Raw genomic sequence first — 13,617 nt, 5'->3', positions numbered from 1 at the left:
GTGCAATAGGTTTAATGGTTTTAGAAAAAATGTTTCTTCTATTTGCTAAAATTAACGTGGAGGATATGGATATGGCTCCCCTTAAGCATAAATTTTGACACATGTATATCTAGTTAGCAATGAATTTAATTTATCTTACGTTTCTAAAGCCAAAAATTAGTAATTACAATACAGTTTCAAGAGACCGCCCACTTTTGTATTGCATCATGTTCTTAAATTCTGTTTTGATAGCATTGCAGTCCAAAATCTTCTGTTTTCCCATATTTTCGATATTAAGTGAATTATTTGAAGTTTATACTTTTGTTAAATAAAATATAAATGGTGGTTGAATTGGAAGCTATGTACAATTTGTCGAGCATGGAGTTATGTTTTACAAAAACGCGAAGCACTAATTTTTAATATCTTGAGGGCAAAAATAATTTGCTACCTGAAGCAATTAACCCTACAAAAGTGCAGTTACCTTTATAATATTTTCTTGTTATATTTATTTATCAATGTACCATTTTTCAGTTGTCAAAACATAAACCACAAAATTATGACTTGCTACCTGCAGGAGAGGCTAGGAATAGTTGGAATCAGAGGGAATCATACAGTCTGACCTTATTCTCTCCTTTTTTTTTTTTTTTTTTTTTTAAATATTGCTTTTGGAATGATCAGTATTGACTGGTTGGATGTGGCCAACCATGATTTCCCTTCCTGTACCAACCTTGTCATCTCTGAGTAGCACTTGCAGCCTATGTGTTCAGTAAGTTGGTGGGTGTATTTCAATCTCTGTCTTTCTCTACAATTTTCACCAATAACTTCCTCTGCCACCATGGAAGTTATTCTTTGATGTCTCAACAGATGCTCTATCATTTCCCTTCTTCTTGTCAGTCTTTTGCATATATTCCTTCCCTCAGCAATTCTGCAGAAAACCTCCTTATTCCTTACCTGATCAGTCCACCAAATTTTCAACACTGTTCTGTAGCACATCTCAAATGCTTATAGTCTCCTCTTTTCCAAATTTTTCCACAGTTCATCTTTCACGATGATATGAAGCTGTACTCCAGACATACATTCTCAGGAATCTCTTCCACAAATTAAAGTCTTTTTGATACTAATAGATTTCACTTGGCCAGAAATGCCATTTTTGCCGCGCAAGTCTGTTTTTGATGCCCTCCTTCCTCCATCCACAATGGGTAATTTTGCTGCCTATGTAACAGAATTCCTTAACTTCATCTACTTCATCATCACCAATTTCAATGTTTAGTTTCTCAGTTTCTCACTGTTCTCATTCCTGCTACTTTTCATTACTTTCATCTTCCTTTGATTTACTCTCAATCCATATTCTATACTTGTTAGACTATTCATTCCCTTCAGCAGATCTTGTGATTCTTCTTCACTTTCACTAATAACAGCAATGTCATTAGCAAATCCGGTAGTATATGGAGCATTTAAAAAGATCATACAAATTAAAAATATTATGTGTCAAAGCTATAAACAGCTGCACCACAGCTCAGTTATTGGAGGAACGAACATGTTTTCTAGTTTATATTCATTGCTGCTAGATGCCGGTTGTCCTTTGTTTGCTTTGTTACTGTCACACGATGCTCTGTATCAGAAATAATTTTGTTTTCTCAAATTTGTGAAGTGTAATTCTTCAATTACATTGCAAATTGTTTCAGGATGAGGTTCCAAGCTGATCCTCCAATGAATGGAACAATTGTAGATAATATTGAGAATTTGTACACACATTATGTGTAATTAAAGGAAATATTCAGGGGTACCTTGGTGTTCTGAACAAAAATTTTGCCATGTTTTCAAACCACTTTGTTATAGGCTTACAAAATCAACTTGTTGTGCTACTTGGGAGCTACAACAGGCAACTCAAAACAGGCCAAATTTTTGTTTTTATCAGTTGATTATGAAGCTGTTGAAGTTCTTTCTGCTGCAGGCTGTACATCATGATGACAAATGCAAACATGTGGCACTTTTTGGTTAGCTACAGAATGCTATTGAAAATTATAACTCTTTCACACAATGCATGTTGTTTATTGGTGAAGCAACTTTCCACCTTAGTGGGGAAAAAAGTAAAATGCCATGTTTGATTTTGGGTGAATATTGTACATGGTCAACACGTGCATGTGGGCCATAAATTCAGTGTGTTTTGTGTAATAACCTATTCATCTATTTATGGTCCATTCTTCTTTGATGGAAATATGGTCCTGTCAGCAATATCTTGCTATGTTACAAAACCGGTTGTTTCTGAGGGTGAACGAGGACAACATTTTTCAACATGATGTGACACCTCTTCACCAGTCGCCTGTGTGTGAACATCTAAAAAACTCTATTGAGCCATGTGTAAAGTCATCAGCTGGTGGACAAGCAAACCATTCGCAGCTGGCCTCCACATTCACTGCATTTGATGCCCTGTAATTCCTTCCCATGGGTTTCATTAAGGACAACTTTTATGTGCCAACATTACCCCAGAATGTAGAGGGGTTGAAGAACTGGATCCACTCTGCCAGGACTGTCAGTGATAATGAGAGTATGAGACAAACAGTATCACATTGATAGTAGAGTTTATGTTGGTAGTGGAGGAGATATTGAACATCAGTAATCTAAATTTGAGAGAGATCTGTAAAGTGTGTCCCAAGTTTCATAGAACTATGTCACACAGTTTAATAAATATATGCATTGAAAATACGTATATTCTTCTTCAAAAAAAAAACAATACTCACAAAAGTACAAACTTCATCAGTTGTATAATATTTATACAAGACACCTTCAGTTTCCACATGCCATCAAATAGAGCACAATGGCTTCTGGAGTACAGAAATCAGGATTGTGCCGCACAATGTGTTTTTGTCAGCCAATTGCAGCTCACATATGTCATCTCAGCAGCCACTGACAGCAGATATTCAGAGCATATGACACATCATGTAGTTAATCAATAGCAGTAGCACTGTTAATTAGTGTGAATGCACAAACAGGAAAAGTTAATGATTTAGATATGAGAAAAGCTATGGTTGCAAATATTTTTTTTGTTTTGAATTTGTGCAACGAATTTTTTAAATCATGGAGCATTTGACTTTCATGCATGTAACATACATCATGTTGCTTGAAAGGAAATTTACTTTGAAAGTAACACTTCTCATATCACCATTCACAATATTTTTCTGAGACATGTTAGAAATTTAAACAGTTGTAACTTAAGACTCACTTTAAGCAGATTTTGTTACAAAGAACTGCATAGTCTTTTTCAGAAGGGCTTTAACACATTTTGCTGTTCACAGGTGCTTGTGTATGCTCTTTTTTTTTTTGCACATTTTCTTTGTGACTAAGGTTTTATTTTTACATTATTCTCTTTTTTTTGCTTTATTGTTGCAGTATTATTCTGCAGTAACATGCAAAAGGAAAATTCTCTGCTGGAGTATCAGTGCCTACCAGAGAAATTTACAAAAATTTAACTGAAAACTAAAACAAAGAAATTTCCAGGATTCTAAAAAATAGACAGATTTTTCCTTGATTTTCCCCCCACCACCTCACAGTAGTGCCCATGTGCGCCCTTATGCAGGAGTGTGATCCATTGCTCCAAGCAATGGACCGTATTGTCATTTGGTGATCTCTCGTAGCTGGCTAGTGAGAAGCTGCTCCAGTTCGACTTCCTCTCTGCAGAGGTTGAGCAGCTTCCAGGCAGCCGGTGCTCGGCTGGCACTGGGTGCACATGACATTCTCACATTTAATATAATAAATTCATGAAGGAGAATTAAAACTTCCAAAATAGTTCACTGCAGCTCTCAAAATTTCTCGTGAATGTTGACTTCGAAGTTTCCTGGCCGTCTTTAATATGGTAAAGTGGGGCCTGTTTTTCTCGACAGGCCCTGTGCCTGTGTGGTAGCATGCTCACCTGCCGTGTAGGTGTTTTCGGTTTTATTCCTGGCTGTTGCCAATTGTTAAATGGAGGTGCCTGTCATACTGGCTATTCTTTGTTGTTTAAAGTACATAAAGATGGAAAACAAATTCAATAATGTTTTACACTGGTAATTGCTGTTTTGAGTCTTATTTTGAACTTCCACCCCCCATGCCTCAACACACCAAAGCATCAAAATTGGCATTATGTATTGTAGGAATGTTGTAACTTCCTATGTTTATTCCGTAAATCATTATTTATATGTATTTGTATTTCTTTATTGGTCCTGTAAATCGTGTTTAGGTACATATTTTGCACAAATGATATAGGACAAGTCAGGTTGGTACAGTATATACATCATCATACACATTGTTATTTTGAAAGGATAAATAATTAAAAATTATTCAATACATGTTGAATATTGATGACAATTTTAATATAATAAAATAAAATGATAGATTTATTAAGAATATTTGGGAAATTACACTACACTTTTCTGGTACTCTAAAAACTCGGAAACAGAATAGAAGCAGTGGTCAAGCAAGTACTCTTTCAGTTTCACTTTAAACTTTTGTAAATTTTGCATATGTTTCTAATAGGATGGCATGTGATTGTACAACATTATGCCAGTATGATACACTCCTCTCTTATAAATGTTTGTACTTACTGTATTGACATGCAAGTAATGCTTCTGCCTAGTTTCATGAGGGTGGTAATCACAGTTATACTTGAAGATATTTCCATCTTTTAAAATACTTCCTTTTGTGAAATTTAATATTTCATACATATATAAGCAAGGAAGAGGCAGTATACTGAGATTTTTAAATATTGGTCTACAGGAGTCTCTGTACTCCGCATGGTTTATTATTCTAACAATCTTTTTCTGTAGCCTAAATGTTTTGTTTGTACCTATGGAGTTCCCCCAAAAGATAATGCCATACATCAGCAGTGACTGAATACTGCCATGGTACATTGTGATCACAGACGTACAGCTTGTATCTTGTGCGAGGATTCTTACTGGGTATGTAAGTGTGTTTAGCTTTTTATTTACATGGTTAAGGTGTGTCTCCCATTTTAGGTTTTGCTGTATATGTATAGCTAAAAATTTTGTGTCACTCACAGATGAGACAGTTTTTCCATCAATTTTAAAAATTGGTCTTGCAGGATGTAGTTTCTGTGAATTGTGGAAATTGACTGTCACTGTTTTTTCATTATTTATTATTAGCTTGTTTGTTCTGAACCATTGTGTCAAATTTTGTATTATACCTGTAGCTGTGTTTTGTAGGCTTTCCTCATCACGTGATTTGATTAGGATATTTGTGTCATCTGCAAAAAGTACTGTTGTCCCTTTAGTTATTTTTTCTGACAAATCATTAACATAAAGAATGAAAAGAAGTGGCCCAAGGACTGACCCTTGAGGAACTCCATATGTAATGTTTTGTGCATTACTGTGAAAATTACAAATTTTTTGTGTTTTTATGTCCTTGTATTTTATTTGAGTGATCTGTTGATGGTCATGAAAGTAGGAATGTAACCACTTGTTTGGCAGGCCTCGTATTCCATAATTACCTAGCACAGAGTATTATGATCAATTACATCGAAAGCTTTACTAAGGTCAAGAATTATGCCGGACACATGTTGCTTATTATCTACTGCAGGTAGAATTTCATTTAAGAAGGTATAAATAGCTGACTGTGTTGATCTGCCAGTTCTGAATCCGTGTTGTGCATCACTTATTATGTTATCTTTATTTAGAAAGGCTGTCAGCCTTCTAAGAAATAGTTTTTCAAGAATTTTACCAAAGCCTGACAATACTGATACAGGTCTATAGTTTGCACTTCATGTTTGTCCCCTTTCTTGTAAAGTGGTGTCACTTTTGCCATTTTCAGATTTTTCGGGAATATACCACTCACGAATGATGAATTGAAAATATCCAATAGTGGTTCTATATTTATTGTCCTCTGAATCCATACTGTACATGACATGCACATGGTGATGCACAAACATACAGTTGATGTTGGACATTGTGATAATTTGCTGGCACAAAGTAATATGCCAAAAGTTTACATAAACATGAGCTTACATATATATTTTCTGAGAAGTTATGGACACACAAATTTATGAACACACAAATTACATACTCAGTTACACATTTCCTCTAACACATATACACAACAGTACCTGGTTGGATATTCTTTCTGCGCTTAATTTGCTTAGTAGCAGATGATACAGGTGCAAGATTTTTGCACATACTTGCATTAATGTTTTACTCTTTACAAAATTCTTTGCTGCAATTTGTTTCATGTTTCTTTCCACCCATGTGGATCAGAAATTCACTTGCACTGTACTGTAGAAACAATGATCAAGTAGGAATGATTTAATTTTTTATTTAATACAGTCAGGAACTTACTGTTTTTATTTCTGATGGCAGGCTACAGTATATTTTAATGCCTTTGTTGAGGGGAGAGTTTTTAAAGGCAGAGGTGCGCATTTCTTTAACATGGAGTTCCATTTTCTGTCTAGTACCATAGTTATGGACATTTACATTTTTATTAAATTTTGTAATATTACTTTCTACAAATTTGCATGGTTCTAGTATATACAGGCTGCCAAGGGGTAGGCTGAGCAACTTTCGAAAGAGAGGTCTGCAGCTATCAGTCGGCTTTGCCTTGTTCATTATTCTTATAGCTCTTTTTTCAGTGAGAAGAATGTTTGGGCTATGTGTAGAGTCTCCCCAGGATATAATACCATACTGCATTACGCTGTGGAATTGTGCATAGTAGGCTGTGTGAACAGTTTCTGGGGCTTGTGCAGTATGCAAGGATTCGTAGGGCATAGCACACTTGGTTTAGCTTACTATTAGTTTTATTAATGTGTGTTTGTCATTTTAGATTCTCCTGAATCCATAGGCCTAGAAATCTTGTTTCCGTATTTGGGGATATTTGGGAACCGTGTAATTTCATATCAGGCATAATTTAATTTGATCTTCGATTAAAGTTAAGGTAAGTGGTTTTCTTTGTGTTAACTATGAGCTTGTTTTTCTCAAACCAATCACCAAGTTCGTCTGTATTTCCATTTATGGCCTCTTGGAGTTCATGTTCATTTCTGCTTGTTATAAGGATACTGGTATCATCTGCAAAGAGTGTACTGGTGCTGGCATTGATGTTTGACGGTAGGTCATTTATGTACACAAGGAAGAGCACTGGTCCAAGTACTGAGCCTTGGGGCACACCCTGTGTAGTATTGCAATAGTCAGAGTAGTATGTTTCGATATGTCCTTGGTTGTTATGTTTTATTGACACTTTTTGTTTCCTATTTGTCAGGTATGAGCTGAACCAGTTTAGTGGGATGCCTCTGATGCGATATGACTCCAGTTTGTTGAAAAGAATGTTGTGGTCTATGACATCAAATGCCTTGGACAGATCTAGGAAGATCCCAACTGCTTTTGGTTTTTTGTCTAGAGCAGGGGTTCCCAACAAAATTTTCTCGAGGACCCCCTCATCGAGCATTATTGGTACCTTGTCACATCCCAGTATCAAGTACCCAAAAAAGCCAAATTAAGAGTCTTTTTATACGTTTTCTGTTTTAGTACTTAGAAAAAACATTGACATATTCATTACTGAAGAAATATTGAGCGCCCAAACAAAAAAACTGTTATCATACAAAATATATTTTTTATTCGAATGGCATCTTGCGGACCCCTCTGGCATAGCTCGTGGACCCCTGGGGGTCTGCAGACCACCTGTTGGGAACCACTGGTCTAGAGCATCTAGGGTGGAGTGTAGATATATACGGCAATTATCGTGGATTTGTTTTTTCTGAGACCGTGCTGGACATCAGATAGTATCTCTTTCTTATCAAGAAAATTTATTAGTCTTTGGTGTACTAACCTCTCCAAAAGTTTACCAAACACAGGTAACAGCGATATGGGTCTGTAATTTTCTGCGTTGAGTTTTTCATCTTTCTTAAAGACTGGGATGACTTTGCCACTTTCATGCATTTTGGAAATGTACCTGCCATCAACAATGAGTTGTACACATTTGAGAGTGAGAGAGCTATTTTGTTTATGCTGTTTTTGATGATAAAATCTGGGATGTCATCGATTCCAGAAGAGAATTTATTCTTGAGCTACTTTGCACTTAGTACAATTTCTTCAGGAGTAGTTTCCCAGAAGAATATAGATTCTACAGGAGTTGTTATTTTGTTTTGTCTGTTGGGTGTGGGTTTGTTGAAGCTTGGTAACAGCTTTTTAACAATATTTCCATAGTAATTGTTGAAAATATTTTGAAGCATAGACACTTTTTTATTTACATTAAGACTATCTGCCCCAGCATAAGGCATTTATTTAGAACAAGTTGGCTTCAAAAAGTGTGTCATACAATTACTGATTAAATGTTCCACCATCTGCTTTGTAGTTTGTGCTGCACAGTTATGCAGCCCCCTCTAACCAAGATGTAATAGTTCTTTATAATCCTTTATTTGTAACACTGGTAGTTTCAATGAAGCTCCACGTGTAATACAATGAACATTCTGCTTGTAAATACATTCCCAGAATTATGCTTCTAGTCCATTAGTTATTAGGAACCTTATTTTTTAAACTGAACTGAAGAATGGTAATGGAACATCACCGTAACACTACAAATGTCATTTGACAAATCCATAAAGTAATTTGAAATCACTGCTTCCATTGTCCAAGTTAATTCAGCCATGACAGTTACATTTAGAATACTCAGATCAATTAAAACCTTGAAGTTTGGTATTTAAGCCAAAATGGGGACATTAAACTTACACTTACATTTTGTTGAAATGTGGATCTTGTCAGAATTATTCTTCATACTTAAAGTTAAAATTACTAGTTTAAAACTGTCTGACTACCTTTTGTCTCATAACAGAGCAAGAACAAACCCTTTCACTAACTCCTTCCTCAATTCAGAGATTTTACTTTTGAAACCATCCCTTTACTCAAGACAGTCATTAAAATATTTGGCATTTTCCCATCTTGGAAAGTTTATTTTCAAACCTGAAAACAGTCTCATAGCAGCAGTTTTGTATTCTGCAAACCACTATGTAACACTCCTGTAGAGATTGCAAGAATCATACATTTTTCCCATGCTCCATAAGTGAATGGAATGAGAAGAAAGCCTTATAACTGGTACAGTGGGATGTACCCCATGTTAAGCACTTTACACTGCTTTGCAGAGTAAGGATGCAGATGTCAATTGGTGTTCTCCAAAAAGTTAAATTAATGGACTTGAATACTGTAACTTGGCGGCAAAAGTGAATAATTTATTTACTTACTTACTTTTGACAAATATTGAAAAAGATGACAAAAGGTGACAACATTAAAAAAGGTTGACTAGATGCGAGAAAAATGGCTGACACCTCATCGTGCACTTCATTACAACATGCTTGAAGTTACTTTTACATCTTCCTATGAAAGTCAGTGCTACAAAGAATGCTCAGCCTCATCACAAATTCCAGTTAATTTGTACATATCTTAGTGCTGACACCCATCAATACTTTATGATGCCAGTACATCACTGCAGCACAAAGTGTCAGAAGCACAGAATAAAGACATGTTAAATGGCAACTGAGGACACACTTATTGTTGTTATTTACAGAGCCAATGCCAGCATGGTAGGCACAATACGCTGCCTTTGACATCAACATTCCCATGCTTGGTGATTTTTGTTGTTATTCACATTAGGTGTAGTCTAAGCAAGTTCCTGTGCCTAATGTCTATATAAGAAAATCGAAAGATACAGAGTATATACTTTCCTCCATGTTTACAAATTACACAGCCTGCCTCTTGCTTAATGTGAAGGCTTTCTTTCAGATAGATACTCGGACTGTGGATATTGTGTTTTCATACAATATGTCAGATATTTTCAAAATTTTGGCATGTGTTGGTACCTTTTTCTTTCTCCTCCTTTTTTGTCCCCTTAGAAAGTTGATAAACTACAAGTGAAAATAGCGGAATTTAACAAAAAAGGTCTTAATGCTGAAAGGCAATAATCCCTTTTAAAAAGTTGTGTATGACCCCATGCACAAAACATTTTGGTCACGAAAGGTTTAATATCTGTCCTTATCTGTACCTCATATATATATATCCTCTGCGTGCGCGCGCACACACACACACACACACACACACACACACACAAATTAGTCTATGTGCTGACAGCACAGTGGAGGATGGGGACTTATGTGGCATTATGTCTGCCAGCTGGGGCACCATTGTGCCATCAAGCACTGTTCTGTTTCCATACTGGACAGGTGACATATGTAACAGCCAATAACCAGCCACTTGAATAAACAGAATTTATAGTCATCCTATAAACAAGTTCTCATTTGTGGGCTGAGGAATTCTGAATGGGCCTTTGAGCCTCTTATACTCAGAGATATCCGACAGGAATGGAAAGTGTAGGCTGCAATGACACTTGTCCTTCTTCAAACAGGGCAAATACATTTAGAGACAGCGTTTGTGTGTCCCTGTGGTTGTCACGTGTTTCAGTACAAATGCTGGTTCGATGCTGCTCCCGATATTATTGTCCTGTACTAGTCCCTTGATCTCTCTGAATTTTTTTACTGTAGTTGAGCCTCCGACTTCCTTTACAATTTTTACCAGTCACACTTCCCTTCAATAACACATTGACTACTGCCCAGTCTCGGCATGTATCCTATCCTACCTTTTCCTCTCATTAGAAGTGGATGTAGTACTGCCTCAATTGTCTGAAATTTACGGCGAAAATTCTCTGAAAGTTATATCGAGCAATTAGTTAATGTGCCCACGCGAATAGTAAACGGTTGTGAAAACACACTTGACCTCTTAGCAACAAATAATCCTGAGTTAATAACGAGCATCAAAACCGTTTCAGGGATTAGTGAACACAGGGCTGTCGTAGCAGGATTGAATATTGTAATCCCCAAATCCTCGAAAAATAAGCGAAAAAATATACCTATTCAAAAAAGCAGATAAACATTCACTTGAGCCTGCCTGAAAGACAATCTCCACCCATTCAAATTAATAATATTCATGTAGACCAGACGTGGCTTAAATTCAAAGAAATAGTATAGGCAGCAATTGGGCGATTTATACTAAATAAATTAACAAACGACGAAGCTGATCCTCCTTGGTAAACAAAACGGGTTAGAACACTGTTGCAGAAACAACGAAATAAACATGCCAAATTTAAACAGACGCAAAATCCCCAAGATTGGCGATATTTTACAGAAGCTCAAAATTTTGCGCGGACTTCAATGCAGTTTCCACAACGAAACTTTGTCTCGAAACCTGGCAGAATATCCAAAGCGATTCTGGTCACATGTTAAGTATGATAGCGGCAAGAAACAATCAATGCCTTCTCTGCGCGATAGCAATGGAGATACCATCGAATAGAGTTGTGGCGATTCGTGAGTGAGTCGTTCATTTGAACGACTCTAAAGAATCGAATCATGATACGGACGAATCGTCGTTCAAAAGAATCGTAAGAACGATTGCGTGTTTCCGAGTCGTGACGATTCCAAGTTCCAACGATTCATCGATTCTTAGTACGCTATGCTTCGAAGGCAACTTCCAAGTTCCAAATAATGCTTAGTCGTGCCGAATAATTACGACCACCAGATGGCAGACAAGTGGAGGATGCGTGTGAACAAAGGAAGATAGGTACGAACAAACGAAGTTCGTGGGCCGTAATATTACTCGATACTCGTGAAAACCAAGCTGACACTTGGCGGTGGTTGACGGGAAAGAGCGTAAAGGCATTTCCCATTTACTGTCGCTATCAGCCACCGCGCCGACGTCAGCTTAGTTTTCGCGAGTAATACACGAACCAGTGATGACAGAAACGATATACAGCCAGTACACAGCTCCCAATACACACGATTAAAATCAGTAAATCCAAGTATGATGAATAAATACTTACCTCTTATTTGTTGCAGATGCAATGCAAAACACAAACACCTTCTTTACACAGGAGCAGTAGCACTTAGATTATTGCTCAAATGGCTCTTAGCACTATGGGACTTAGCACTTAGGTCATCAGTCCCCTAGAACTTAGAACTACTTAAACCTAACCATCCATGCCCGAGGCAGGATTCGAACCTGCGACCGCAGCAGTTCCGGACTGCAGCGCCAGAACCGCACGACCACCGCGGCCGGCGCACTTGGATTATGTATTATATTTCGCGTATCTCGAAAACGGCCCTAACGATTTGGATGAAATTTTGTATTAAGACTGGTTTTTGCTTTTTGATTTCACCTACGTAGTCTCATTTTTTCATAAAAAGTCAATTTTACAAATATCCTACATAGTTCCATTCGTAAAAACGCAATTTTATATTATAAAAACGCTATTTCACATGTTTTTATAACGCCATCTCGTAAAACTTTGTTAGTACGTATTGAATGTAGTTAAGGTTTTGGTTTTTATGTTTATCTGCATATAGGTGTCTTACCTTACAGAATTTTTTAAATAAAAACACGGATTTCGTGTTTCTTGGGAACGGCTTTAACAGTTTGTATAAAATTTTATATTTAGATACGGATTTTGATTTTTAAGTTGTATTGGTGTGTTTCCTGAAAAAAAACTCGATTTTACACAATAAGTATTTTATATTGTAAAGTCGTAAATCTTTGTTACTATTGGGTGTTACAGTAGAGGTATATCAAAATTTTGTGAGATGGCGGTATAACATTATCCGAATACGAACTCGTTGGACTTACCGTACATCCAATAGTAACAATCGTCCTAGATATGTTTTAGGTTAGGCACGGTTTCCTGTGATCGCTGGTATCTCGGAAATGAAAATTTATATTTAGTTAACTGTTTGCTTTCAACTTTAGTGGAATAAGTAGCTTCTCTCAAAAAATACGATTTTACAAAAAGAAACAGAGCTAAGCTCGGTCTTCCACACATTATGGTAATAACAAGAGTAATATGTACATTACAGCATTAGGTTACTGATTACTTGCATAATTGTATCTAAGTTTTTTGTCTAAACACAGTTCAAAGCAAGTATTGTCACAAACACATACATTTCAGGTTGAGTTTGCGAAAAAGTTCTACACACACACACACACACACACACACACCACACACACACACACAGTTTATAAATTATAGTTCAAAAACATAATCTCTCTTAATTTCCTCGATGTCAGACGTCGTCGTAAGTCTGTGAGAGTATTTCCAGCCCTTGAAAAAACACGCTCACAAGGAACTGAGCTTCCCACCACACACAAGCGTCTTAACATGAGCTGGTAGTCTCGGGTAGTATATCATATGTTCACTCCACCATCTAAAAGGGTCTGCCTTTCTTCTTAAAGGCTGAATTTCAATATACTTGTCGAATTGTGTTATTGTAGACGTCATGGATGTAATAGTTTGACTCGAAGAGCGTTGAACACTGGTGTCAAAGTCTTCCCAAAATAAATCTTCCTCCGTGTCTGCTGATTGTTCCTGTTCTTCAGGCTGTTTTGCCTCATCATCGCTGGATGTTCTTAATACTGCAGCTTTTAGTATGACAGACTGTTTTGCTTTGTTGTACGAATTTGTTGACAGAAACGCTTGCTTTTCAAATCTGGGATCAAGCTAGGTAGCTTCGGCCAACATAGCTCTATCTTTAATATCTTTGAAACGTCTGTCAAGTTCGTCCTTGATTTTTCTAATAACAGATTATACCTATCTAGGTTTGTTGGCAGTATCGTATTTCTGAAAATGTTTTTT

The sequence above is a fragment of the Schistocerca nitens genome, chromosome 1 (genome assembly GCF_023898315.1).
Source record: "Schistocerca nitens isolate TAMUIC-IGC-003100 chromosome 1, iqSchNite1.1, whole genome shotgun sequence".
Taxonomy (NCBI): Eukaryota; Metazoa; Arthropoda; class Insecta; order Orthoptera; family Acrididae; genus Schistocerca; species Schistocerca nitens.
The sequence above is the reverse complement of the archived record's forward strand: the minus strand, read 5'-3'. Positions refer to the sequence as shown.